This window comes from Rhipicephalus sanguineus, chromosome 7, assembly GCF_013339695.2.
Source record: "Rhipicephalus sanguineus isolate Rsan-2018 chromosome 7, BIME_Rsan_1.4, whole genome shotgun sequence".
NCBI classification, from domain to species: domain Eukaryota; kingdom Metazoa; phylum Arthropoda; class Arachnida; order Ixodida; family Ixodidae; genus Rhipicephalus; species Rhipicephalus sanguineus.
In genome coordinates this window covers 121,178,472-121,192,780 of record NC_051182.1, presented here as the reverse complement: position 1 = coordinate 121,192,780, position 14,309 = coordinate 121,178,472, and positions in this window count along the sequence as shown.

Genomic DNA, 14,309 nt, shown 5'->3' with positions numbered 1-14,309 from the left:
AGGTACAACTGCGAGAAAGTTATCGATAAACATAAACGCGGGTGTAACATCTTGTCATGATCCGACAAAGCTCAAGCAGGGAACTAATCTATCTGCGTGAAAGCATAGCGGCAATAATAGCGGGGGTAGTCAAGAGTGTTTAGGAAACTAAATGGGTAAAAATGAAAGTTTGCCAGCGCTTTCATTCATACCACAAGTGACGGCTTTAAACTTATAGATTAAATACGATTCTCGAAGCTCTCTTTCGTGGTGGGAACGGAAACCAGACTGAAGGATTGTAGCTGTAATATTATCAAATGAGTGGCCCGGAATGTGCACGTGTTTTGATAGCGGAAGGTTAGGAATGGTGGCAGCATGACACTTGTGGTTGTTGAACCGATATCTGAAGGGCGTTTCGGTTTGTCCAATGTACTGTAATTTGCAGACGGAACATTCAAGCAAATAGATGCAATTGTAAGTGTCACACGTAAAATTTCCTTTAATTTTATAGAAGAAATCAGAAGCAGTGCTTTTAGCAATGTGTGACGTCGTCATATGTGCGCAAACCTTGCATCGTGGTTTTTTGCAAGGTCGACAACCGACATTATCGGGAACCCTTGTTTTAGATGAAGTTAGGTTGTCATGCAGATTGCGAGACCGTCTGAAGACTACCCGAGGTGGCAATGGAAAGATTACTTTAAGATGAGCACTCTGCGCTACTGTGTTGACATGTTTTTTGAGAATTGAGGAAACGTTTGGCACCGATGCTGAGTGTGTTAGAACTAGATTACTTTGTGCCTGAACGGATGGTTGCTTTTTAGCGCTAAACAAATCCTTGCGATTCAGCGCATCGGCTCTTTTGACGGCATCCTCAACAATGTGGGGTGGGTATTGCTGCTGGATCAAAGATTCGCGGAGTTGTACGCAGTTTCCATAAAAGTCTGACTGCTCAGAGCAAATTCTTTGCTCAGAGCATGACAGGAGGCTGTCATGGGCTCCGCAAATAAAAGCATTAGAAGAAAAAGTCAATTCCTTAGTCAACGTTCTTCGTCGATTTGCCGAAGTGAGATGGGGCAGTTCCAGTTCTTCTTTAATACGAATTCATTCGGCAATGATTAGACAAAGAATTGCATACTCTGCTCCAGTACTATACGGTATATATCGTAATTTGGAAGAAACTATCCAGAGAATGATGGCCAGAAGCTTTCGCATATGTCTTGGCGTACCGCGCGCATCTTCTAGCGCCTTGGTCATTGCGGAGTCCCGTCAACCAACTTTCCAAGCGCTTACATTTACGGAAACCTGTAGGCACTACTTTCGATTGGCGACAGAACACGCTAATCATCCTCTTTGCCGAGCGGTTCAGGAAAGAACCGCTGCCCGTAACCATGCAGACATAATGCAATGTAAAAATTTGCTACCTACTCATGAATACTGGTCGGCGTGCAGAACTCACCCCCCGTGGCGACTTTCCATTCCAGAAATCGTCACATCGATTCCGGGGATAACACGAAAGTGTGCCATGCCCGTTATTGCAATAAAACAATTTACTTTAGCCCATCTTTACACACGTTATGCTGATCGTATTAGCGTTTACACTGATGGGTCATGTCGAAAACAAAGTTCTACGTCAGCTTTCTATATACCTGAATACCAAGAGAGAAAAGCTTTTCGGCTCTGTCACTTTACGACGTCCACAACGGCAGAACTATTAGCTATACTTTCTTCTTTACGCTACATATGTGGAAAAACACGGCCACTTCGCTGGGTAATTTTTAGTGACCCGCAATCATCATTAATGTGTATTAAAGACATCAACTTTGACAAAACATATAACAAATTAACATATGAAATTCGGAAGACATACGCCATAGCAAAAGAGTTACATCATGATATCGTTTTCCAGTGGATCCCAAGTCACTGTGAAATCACCGGAAATGTCACAGCTGATTGTTTGGCACATGCAGCGCATCAAGATGACGATTTATCTCGATTACCTCTCGCGGCGAGTGATGCACGATGTTTCTTCAACAAACTCTGTGGTCGATTGTCCAAAGAGACTTGGTTCGCGAATGGAGCTCATAACTCTCAATTATATACAATCGATCCTGGAATGGAATTTCAAATTCCGAATAAAATTAGCCGTTCTGTAGAAACAGTAATTCACAGACTTCGTCTAGGCACTGCCTACACTAAGAGCTTCCTATATAGGATAAGAAAAACTAACTGCGCTGCATGTACGTACATGTGAAGAGGCAGAAGAAGACATAGAACACCTCCTTCTACTCTGCAACAATTATGCTGTTCCCCGTAAAAGATTCTTACAAAAACTAAACAGGTTGGACAGACGGCCGCTATCATTAGGAAAAGTATTGGGTCCATGGCCAACAGAAACTCTTCAAAACATTGCTGCACGCGCCCTAGTACAGTTTTTAGAAGAGTCGGGAATATCGAAAAGATATTGATTCACATTTGTAATTATTCTTACACTGAGATACTTCCGGTCACATGTTTCGCGTTGCCTCTTGTGATTCAAGACAGCTGTGTTTAAAGTGTGGGCAATGCCCAGTGACTTTTGTGTGATGTGATCGCACTCTACAAAGGACTGTGAGTTGAACTCTTCGGCAAAATGCGAACGATTCTTGTGTGTCTTGTGTGTGAACATTGTTGGCATCACGTGGACATTATGCATGACGTGTGAACATTCCTTTTAAATGGACATTGCCGTTAGTGAGTGCACTTTCATTTATAAGCTCGTGACGCTAATTAATAAGTAAGGGAAGAGGAGCAGCCGGAGCCATTTATGGGCACCAACCTCTCCTTAAACACATTTAATAATAAAATGCATGAATACAATAAGCACTCCACTTGTACTGCTACGATACAGGCGTCATATCAGATTAACATCTGTGGTTCCAGTGTTGGCTCCGCTTTCATAGTAATCTAATAAACATTGCATTTGTATTTCTATGATGCAGCAAGCTATATTGAAGCGTTGCGCGACCCTGAAAGGAACACATTAACGAAACTTTGGTATGATATTCGTATGAATGCACAAAGTGAACATAGTTTCGATAATGCTGACGTAAGTACTCTAACGTGAGGGCTGACGTTATGTTGCACCATAAATTAACCTTTAAGCGCCAGTGTTCTCGAGGTGCCTCGTAAGCCGACAGTTTGCACATAGCTCATTACCAGAATTTAAGGACATGCGCACGTAGCGCCATCTCTCGTCGGTGATTGCGGTGGCCTGCCGTAACTGAAGAGGAGATAGGCGAAAAAAATCATATCTGACGAAAAATTCTAGTTATCAAAAACGCCTCCCGGTTCTATACAGCACAAACTTGTTACAGTTTCGCACTACAAAACGCGTGGCTTCCCGGAGTGTATAATAAGTTACAACGGAGCCCCACGCGTTTCTAATAGGCGGTGTTCAACTGTCCTGAAACGCCACACGCTTTGCAGTGCGATACTCCAATTTTACCAATATGTTCCAGTACTTCTCTGCTGTATAGAACGCGGTGTCGTTTTTGATAACCAGCTTTTATCAATAGATATGACGCATTCACTTATGGTAGGACACCGTTGCTGCCACCGAGAAATGGCGCCACGTACATATGCCTCCAATTCGTGGGAATGTACTACACTTACAAAAACACGTCGATTCACCTCGTAACGCTTGTGTCAAAGGCATAAAATATAGCATAGTACTCGCTGACTGCTTACATGAAACCAATTCCCTTAATGCGTGGGATCTGCCGAATTTTTTTACTGTGCACATTACACGTGAAAGCGTTCTGCCCTCTGACATGTTTCCCTCGGTCCAGCGATGACACTTTTGCGAGATTCGCACGTAGGGATTGCTGCCTTTCTGCATTGCTTAATGCAGGATCATTATTATTGATCATGATGACTGAGGGGCGCGAGAAAACGGCACACAACGAAAAGAAGTACACGGGACGACGCGCCATTTTCGTTGTGTGCCGTTTTCTCGCGCCCCTAAGTCATCATGAACAAATACCAACTCGCCCAACTTTTTACCGTACTCATTATTATTGGTACCATTGCAAGAGAATTGGCCACCTGTAAACAGCGCTGCTACATGATGAAGATTCGCTTGCAAGGCAACAAGATGTGATAACTAAGCTAACCTGACGTGCAAAACGATCCCTAGCCAAATTGCACTGCTAGGAAACCACACATATCGCGCTGTGTTCGAACCTCTGCCGCAAGGAGATGCTCTGGCAGCTCTAAAACGCTCGCTAATGTGATTAATAATCATTGGACTGCTCCTAGAGGGCGGTGCAATCCTTGTAGTAAACGGGCAGTACGGCTGCGCATTGATAAGGCACACAGAGTGCATTCACGCCGAGGTACCTGCCTAAGTTCGCGGCGCAGTGGTCAGTGCATACAGCTTCTCTGGTCAAGAGTTATTTTGGAAGTCCGATTCATTCGTCGGTTTGCACTGCCGAGTTCTTCCTGTAAATTCGTTCGCGCCACCTGAGGAGATCTCCGTTTGGTGACGTCATTTCCGTGACGCAAATGGCACGTTTATTGGCGGTGGATCCAGGCATAAAAAGATATCCGTGCTAAATATGTGATCCTACTGAACAAACGCACACTATTTATTTTTTCTATCAGAAAATTAATAGCAGAAAATCGCCTCTGTTGCGAATTGCGGAACTCACGATAAGTGAATTTGTTAAAAATTTTCGAAATTACGTTGGACGAAGGGCGCAATTTGCTATTAATAATCGTCCCGGTAACATATTCTGCTACTTGCAAAAATGCACTATGCTGCATAACTTGAGAATGTTAAGAAAGGAAAATGGAGAATCACTCGGCTGTCGCGCGAAGCCAAATGGAAATCCTTACGGATTTCTAAGAAAGAAAGATTCTTAGATGCAAAAATTTGTCCTGGTATGGGGATCCAACGCGGGACGAATGCCTTTCGGAGGTTGTCGCTCTCTTAATTGAGACAGCTAGGAATCTCGTAGTTGGCAGCGCGAGGGCAAAATAATGCACAACTCGAAGCGCATGACTTCGGAATAGTGCAAAATTGGCTCCGCAGAAGCAATTTGCATTTTGAAGGGTCCGGAGACAGATGACGCCGAAATGGCAACGGTGTTCCCAAGCAACAGGAAGTCATGCGCTGCCTTACAGGTGCCAGGACATGCCGGCCCTCGGGCCTCCTAAAAGGCGTCCATGCCGACCTCAAATGATGGCACAGGTGCTTTCGGTAATAGTAAAACCATGGTCCTTATATTTGAGAAAGTAGTTACGACGTTACTTTGGGGTGGAATCCCGCTATTCCGTCAACCCCCCAGGGCAGATAACTTCAGCCTTAAAAGTTCGACTTTTTAAAGTCACCAGCATGGTGCCCTGGGTTTCCGTTGCTCCTCCTACTTTCATATGCCATTTCCATAGCGTCGTAATCATTCTGTCGGCGTTTATTCAGATTTTATCCTACCATACGGCTCATTGCGCTTCTTGTATCCTATCGTCGTCACGCTGTCGCTTCATAATCTCATCATTCCAGGTCGTCATACTGTCACAGCCCTGGCGTCAGTAAGTAAGCTACCATCTCTGAACACCACACAGCATTGTAATTGCGCTTCATTGCCGATAGTTTACGAACTGTTCAGTATTTGCCGAAAATTGATCTTCTGTACGGTGTAATTCCGTTTGTATTACGCTGCAAACCAAAAAGGGAAAGGCAAGTTTAGTGCCGATCATGAGCTAAGAAAAATCGAACGCTGGTATCGTTGCGGGATGTTCGTGCCTACATTTAAAAAAGTGAAGCAGTCAAGAAAACTGACACGGAAACTAGAAGTAGCTGTTGTTTTTTCCTTCTGTTCTTTGTGTCCGTGCCAGCTTCCTGCGCTGTTTTTTTTTAATACATTCGCGAATCAATCATAAATTACAAAAAGGTATAGGTAATCATAAGAGTGGTGACCGAACACTAAATCGTCGAGTGGACGCAATCCGATCATTGAATACAACATAATGCGTGTTCCATGTACAAACCATGAAAAACTGGATAGATTCGGAAGCAAATGTGAATCACTTATTGCTTCTGGCCACCAGGAGATTTATTGTGATTGCAGCGCTGAGAATGACTGTAATATGAATAAACTGCCTTAATAAACACGTGCGAAATTGCCAATGCAATCACTTTGTTATGTTTCGTTTACAAGTCGTCTCAGCAGCAATGCCATAAAATAGTTTTAAGTCGGAAACTAGTTTCCCTGAAAGCGTGCAGTGCCAGGTGTTCGTTCCAGAGCTTCTAGATGCTACCGAGATAACAAGCAAATATTCATCACAAAAGGAGCCCCAAAAAATCGGTGCGACTTTCGCAAAGAAGCCCTAAGGAAGTGAAAATGTAATGAATTTCGTCATTCCTGAAAATATTTTTAATTATAATAAAAAAATCTTGAAAAGAGCACTCATGGATAGACTTGATAATCAGTAGAGCTGGTCGATCAATGGTCATTTCATGGCTGATGCTAGGTTGAACTCTGCTAATGCAAGCGTAGAATTCCGCTAATCCTAGGCTTGAGCTTGTCAGTGTTAGATGAACTTGGTTTACGCTAGGTTGTTCTTACATTATTTATGACACTTGGATGTACCAGCCTCACTGTTATCAAGTCTTGCGCGTCAGTACAAGCCTCTTCATTTTGTTAAGATTTACCCCAGCCCACCATAGTATTTTTGACATAAAGTAATTTTTCGAAGTAAAGACTTTATTGGATTCACCAAAAGCGGCGTCTCGACAAAGTCAGATTTCTACACGGGCTTGGAGAGCAGTCTCTGCTTCATTTTCACGTCAACAGAGACATTTCCTGGAACACTACGTGGTAGCAACCATGGAATTTCTTGCACATCGATGGACACGTTATTCGCATGTCCCCGTGTGCCATTCTACCAGTAATTATGAGTAAGACGCCGAATGGTCATGAACGGTATCCTCAGTGACACCATTCGCCCTTTGAACTCGTTGAGTCGCGGTAGGGCCGCAATCTTGTCCAGATATACAAAGCTACCGGTGGCGCTAAACAGAAACACCGTCACGCACAATCGTGTCCCGGCACGTCCTACACAACCTCAGTTCACCCTGGTCACTCTCTTCCGCGAACATGCCTCGTGAAAAATGATAGGCCTTTGCACGCTTTTCGACACAGCGCACAGAGCTTATCGTAGACAAGTTGGGGTTAAACCATAGTTTATGACACACTCTGCACGAATGACCAAAGTCGAGGGCTAGGAACTTGAGCGTGAACCTAGCATTGGTTCCACCGGTAGAAGGCCGGGCTTTTCGTCGCTTGTACTCTGCTCCCCAGACTTAGCGTTGACTACGTCAAGTTCGCTTCCTTGCCGCTTCCATTTCAAACTCATGTCGAGCATATTCCGGATCTACCCGTCATGGCAATTTCTTGGGCCCCGTATGCAGGAACTAGTCGCCGCTGAAGGACGCGCTATAGTTCCGCGGCACGCCGAGCCTCGCAGTTAGCAGCTGCTTCGGGTGTACGGATTTTCGTCGGTCGTCCCATGGCCAGAAACTGCCTCAACACAACTAGGCGCGGCACTTTTATAGCGACCTCGAAGGCACACACATGCGCAGTAGCTCCACTTATGGTGTATTTTATGACATGAGCCTTGCTTAGTGAGACACCTGTTTTAAAGTTGGTGTAGTTATACTAGGGGTGCTAGCGCGGAGGAATGCTTAGTGCCTTATTTATGCTATTCTTATCATCCACCACTAGCCGCTGGCTGATCGAGCTAATAACACGGACGGAGCGTGGAGTGCGAAAAGCACGAAAAGCATTGGTATCGGAAAAGGCATCGCTCCGCGATTGCGCCCATGGTCCTTTCTGTAGCTTCAGCGTGGTTCCTGCAGAGCTGCAACATGGCGCATGCGTGACTTGCCTCTACGTCACACCAGCTGTCGCGGTAGCTAGAGTGATGCCAGGCGTTGGCTAGACGCGGTGCTTCCGTCGCTGACGCGGTGCTACCGTTGCTTCTCCGTTGCTACTGCGTAGACGAATGCGCTGCTTGGTATGACGTCAAACCAGTTCGCGGTAGCGAGGCGAGGTTACAGTGGCTAGCATAGCCAGGTGGTGCGCAGTTGTGGCGTCGGCGGTTTCTAGAAAACGTCGTGACAAGCTATTTGCAAGGTCCTTTCAACTTCAAGAACAGCTTCGCCGTTAAAAATATCACATAAGTACCAAAAGATGTTGCAAAAGTTACTTTATTTTGTAGAGCAACAATATGCGCATATGCGCAAGCATGAACGACATACCATATTTTCCTTAACATTGTCTCCAGGATAGTCAATATTCGGTTGAATGCACGTTTGCCAGTCCATGATTAATGTGCTTGTTGATTCCCCCAACGTATATTTGAATTCAACACTCACTTACTCAAAGATATCGACAGACACGCTAATAGTGAACGCAAACTGTCTATTGGTGAACGTGATGAACACTAAAATCACTATATCTGCTGCGAAATTGCAAATATGCCCATAAAATGCGAGAAGGGACTTAAAAATTCTAGAAGCGACTCGGCTAGAAAAAGAAGTCCAAATTCGCTTACAAAAGCGGAACCGGCAACTTTGGTTTATTCACATTCATTTCCGCGATTTAGACGTCAGAGTGGAGGAAGGTCAATATTTAATATTTAGTTGACTTTATTGACGTCAATGCTCGCGCTTTACTTGAAGAAAGCATTATCTTTTCATTTATGTGCCGCGCACACACGTCACAGTGAAGCACCCTTTCCCTTACTTATTTACTCATTTGAACCCACTTGAACTCAATTCCTATATTTCCAATCAAGTGTTGTATGAGTGGATTAAACGTGCGAACTTGGAAGAAAGGACATAAGTAGAACGACACTGAACAGGAATGTTCCACCACATGCGCTTATATATGCATGCTCGGCTGCTGTGTTGGCTGTTTAGTGGAAAGTGAGATAATTTCCGTATAAGGATGGTAATAAGGAAAAACGTATGTGGTAATTATTGAGGCCTCGTACGTCACCTTGCACATGCTCCACACAGAGGTAGTATTTATGTTCCCTCCGGTGTGCGTCTACTACTTCTACCTTGCCTCTCGTTTTGGTCCCAGAATGCAGAGTATGGGTCTGTGGGTGCAGACGTATGGGTGCAGATGTCGTTATTGCGCTATGCCTGCCATACGTATCACCCGTGCTTACAGTCCCCGTAACTGCTCATTCTACACATACGTTACGAAAGCTGCCAAAACCGGTTGGCGGTATGGCACTAACGTGAAGCGTGCTTTAAGTTTACGCACTATACCGTACACGTCACTGCTCTGCTGGCTACCACAGCATACGAAACATAACGACTGTAATCACGGCTTCCTCAAAATGGTGGGAAATTTCATCTTGAAGTGTTTAAGTGTTTACCTTTCTATGTTTAAGTGAGAGAGCGCTTTCCTGCACTTGGGAATACAAATGTGACCACCGCAGAAGAGATTGAGCCCATGCCTTCGTGTTTCGCCACTCAAGAATACCGCCGCTAAGCCACAACTACGGACACGAAATGATATAACGTCACTTTCTTCACATTATAAAATTTAGATGTAACGCTCCAATGCTGACCGCAACAAAATATGTTATTCTACTTCTCCTTCTTGTCCAGTTCAATGCCAAAGCAGATTCTTCATTGTCTTTGGTTCACTACACTGTCCCTGACTTTGTTCCGTCCCTCCGCTGGATATAGGGAATCACATTGCTGATGGCTGCTGTTTCCATGACACCATCTTCCGTCATGTAGACGATGGTTTTAAGTGTTACGTCTTTTGAAGCAGTTTTGGTCACTTTAAATGGTGCCACAAGTTTTGTACTATGGCCGCAATAGCCTTTCCGTATCAAAACCAGATCGCCTAAATTAATATCGGTAATCTTGTTGTCATGGCGCTTGTCAAATTCTCGTTCAAGCGACTCCCTGTGCCTTCTATAGTTCTCTGCAGTCTTCTTGATCGCCCCAAGGTGAGGTTTTCCTTTGATACCCTGTGTGTCGTGTGCTGGTAGATACGCCGGCTCACCGAAGGCGGCATACTGAGGACTCCATCCCAAAGCAATTGTATGGGATCTATTGTGATGCGACACTGCTGCTTGTAGGCAACATTTCTATGCTCCTGGGAATCCCGGGTACATACTTATATGCTGTTTTATGTGTCGTATGACCTGTTCTGCGAGCCCATCGGCTGACGGGTGGCATGGGGCTGTAAACTCCAGTGTGATGTTCCTTTCTTGTGCCCACTTTGCAAGTTGCTGGCTTCTGAATACAGACGCATTCTCAGACACTACGCATTTGAGTCCCATAAACATGTCTCTAATAAGCAGCGCTACGACAGTTCGCACATTCTCCCTTCCTGGTTTGGCAGCTACGATCTTTGTGCATTCGCCAATGCCCACTAGAAACGACTGAGGTTTCCTCACACCTTCGCTTTTCTTTTCTAGCCCGGCGAAGTCAACATGCACTGACTAAAATGGCACATTTGCATCAAATGGAAATGTCATATTCACCGTTTTCTGCTTATTTTGGCCCTGTTGAGTTGGCACTCATAACGGGAGCTGATGTCATCACCAACATCCTTCTTCATTCCTGCCCATGCAAGCCTTGTTCTTAATTTGTAGTAGGTTTGACAAAACCCGTCGTGTCGTCCTGAAATCTCGGCTGCCGTGGTACAGCTCAAGAACCTTTCGTACCCACTAAACTGAAACACGAAGCTTTCCTCCTGTGCTTGAACATTCTTGAAACAGCGCAACGACGACCAGGACGAAGAGAAAGGAACCACAGACAAATTCAGTTGCGTGTCAACGCTGAGGTTTGTGTTCCTATCTCTTCGTCCTCGTCGTCGTTGCCCTGTTCCAAGAATGTTCAAGTGCTGACACCAACTAGCCCAGCTTTCAATCTTTCTACAGTATATCTCCTCCTGTGGGCATGAGTTTCTATGTACGTTCCCATATTTTGACCAAGTTCACAATTTCCTTTTTCCCACAGCCACTGATTATTGGAAGCGGAGAAAGTGCATGAGAATCTGATAATTCTTGTCCGCTTCTGTGTGTGACTTCAAAGTCAAACTGTTGAATTTAGGTGATCCAGTGGGCAATTCTCCCTTTTTGTTGAGAAATGTTCAGCTGGTGCGCAAGCGCCTGATGATCAGTGAATAGTTTGAAATTTCTACCTTCAATGTAGGACAGAAAATACCTTATTGCTAGCACAACAGCCAATGCCTCCTTCTCTGTTGTGCTGTAGTTATTTTCTGCCGTCGTAACTGTATATGGAAACTACCCAATAATTTGGCCTCCTCTTCCGTGTTCTCGCTGCTACAGATCAGCACCTGGGCCGAAGTTGGAATCATCTGTCGTGAGTTCGAAGGGAAGAGTTAAATCGGGCAGCGTAAGGCCCGGGTTTGATGATATCGCTGACACTATGTCGTTGTAACAATTTTCCCACTCATCAGTTCAAACATAATCTGCGTTCTTCTGAACCGAGCTATTCAGTGGTTTCGCTCAGGCCGCAAAGCTCTTTAAGAAGTTTCTAAAATGTCCGGAAAGCCCATGGAAAAATCTGAGCGCGTGTACATTATCTGACTTCTTCATTTGTCGTACACGCTCCACGCACACTTCCTTAATGCTCTTAGTAAATCCGTCTAGAACACGTCCAAGTAATGTAATTCTTCGGATTGAAGAATTCACTCTTTTTAAATTTCACTTTCAGTTTAGCTTCTCTCAGCGCGATCAAAACAGCAGTGAAATGTTCAGTGTGTAAAATTTCATCTTAAGAATAAACTAAGATATCGTCGACATAGACGTTACAAAACACTCCAAGAAAGGGTTTAAAAACATCATCCATCATCTTTTCAAACCAGGGAGCACTGCTCTTCCACCCGAAAGGTAAGCGATTGTACTCATATACGTCAAAGGGAGTGACGAAGGCCGTGTATATATCATATTCCTCTTCGAGTCGTACGCGCCAAAATCCTTTGTGAAGCCCTATCCGGGATAAGACATTGCAACTTCCTGTTTCCTCAATTGTTCCGTCGATCCTTACCGTCGGAAAATGAAATAGGTCTGTTTGGTGATTAAGGATTTAGTAGTCAGTACATAGCCTCAGAGATCCGTCTTTTGGGGCCAGCATAATCGGCGAGTAGAACGAGGACACCGATGGCCGTAATCTGCCAGCATCTAAGATATTTTGGATGTCACTTTTCAAACAAATTTTCTTCTCGCGTGGCATGTTGGAAGCCTTTAACCTGACCGGTGCAATATCTTTCAGTTTCAAAGGATGCCAAAAATTTTTGTTGCCTGTGGATAGTTATTAAGCAGACAAGTTCGGGGAAATAGCGGTGGACGTCGTCTTCACATTGAATAAGGCGATCCGCGATACTCAAGGAAGCGCACGTCTCTTTAGCCACAGTTACCTCATCAGTGCAATAAAGGTTTAGCTTTAGATGCTTCATATCAGGTCTAGAAATTAGAAAATTGTAGTCGCAGTCTTTAATTACAAGATCGCCGACTTCAGCATTCTCGCCGTCTAAGAGACATTTGTTCTCACCCATTCATCATAAATTTGTGTCATCCCATCAAATCTTTGTACTTGCGCTGGCCTCCCTCGAATAATTTCTTTCCTCTTTCAAGTGCCTCATTTATGACAGACACAGATGCCCCACTATTCAACAGTGCATCAACATCTTAACGTTCTATATATCAAACTAAACTAAAGTCAGCTGGGACTGTGCACCCTTTCTTATTCGTTTTTTAGTTTCCGTTGCTTCTGAATGCGAAGAAGCGACATGCTCTTAGTCATTACTGGCAGCGGAGATTTGACTGACCGCTTGGTTTCGACCATGCAAGTTGTCAAGCTGGCGCGACCTCCATGATGCTTTCTCGGGATGAAATCCGGCCGACACGGATTCTCCGATTTCGAATCAGTCGAGAGATTTCTGAAAGAACCTAGAAGTTCCTCTACAGTTTGGGCGATTGCACTTGCGCCTGTTTCTGGAGTTCCTTAGGACTAAAGGCTTTGAATGATGAGCGGAACAATCGCAGACTCCGAAAGTTCCGGGCTTGCCATTGGAATAAGCCGCCTCTTCTCATAAAAATACTCTAGGGGATTTCCTGATCGCTATTTGTAAAAATCGCGCGGTCCAATCTTTCAACTGGGTTTTCGTCGAAAGCTGCCAGGACGCTCCTTTTCCACTCGTTCCATGTGTCGTTCTCGTGTCCAGCGTAAGAGAGCTCGCACCATTTAGCCAGTCAGGTAAGAAACGGAGGCATGTTCCTGATGCGCTCACTGGACTCTTGCCACGAGTTATTGTGCTCATGCTTGTTCGTAGAACTTCGTCCTGGTCGCCGAGCTTGTGCTTTCTGCGGGGATTGGATCAGGCTTTACTATCCCCTTGTTAGGTCTTTTCTGTGCTTTGATGACGACAAGAAGGCTGTCCATGAATTCTTGCTGTCGCTCTGCGTACTGCTGCTGACGGGGGAGCGTTTCAAGGAGGTACGAGTGAACAGAAGAGTCTTCATTTCTTGTCGAAACCCTTGACGACGTTTCCAGAAGCGGCATCATGATAAATAAGATGTGAAGCATCTTATAGCGGAGTTCATCCGGTGGTCGTGTGCGGCGTGACCACCCTTACTGCGCATGCACAAGCCATCTCCACACACCTCTCCCTCTCCACATCCTCTCCCCTTTCCCATTCCCCCTCTCTCTTGGCCCCTCTCCACTCGCCCTTCCCCCTCCCCTCTCACTTCTCCTCTCCCCCTCTCCTCACCACCACCCCTCTCACCTTTCTTTCTCTCCCTCTCTCCCCTCCCCCTCTTAGCTCCCCCTCTCCACTCCCTCTCTGAAACGCGGGCTCTACATGCCGAAACGCTGCTTCGCATCACCTTATGGTCCCCTTTAGCGGGATATGGTGTGATTTTGTTGAAACTCTGAGCTCTTCCCTCGCAACTTCACTGATGTTTGGTGGTCGAGCTGCTCAGGCGTCTTCCTGGCATTACGAGCGACCAATTCGCGCAGCTCGGGAGTCGTGATGCTTTTAGGCAACTTTTACCTGGGGTCTTCATCCACGTCGCACGTCGAAAAATATGGCTTTTCACTTGAACTTCGGGATATTGTAAGAATTTCCCACATATTTGCGGTGCCGACCCTGTCATACACTGCGCCAACGTAACGTTCGAATACTAGTCACCACAAAATATCTTATTCTTCTTCTTCTTCCCCCAGTTCCCCGCGAAAGCAGGTCTTCATCGTCTTTGGGTTACTACACTGGACAATGTTTTAGGGGCGAAGC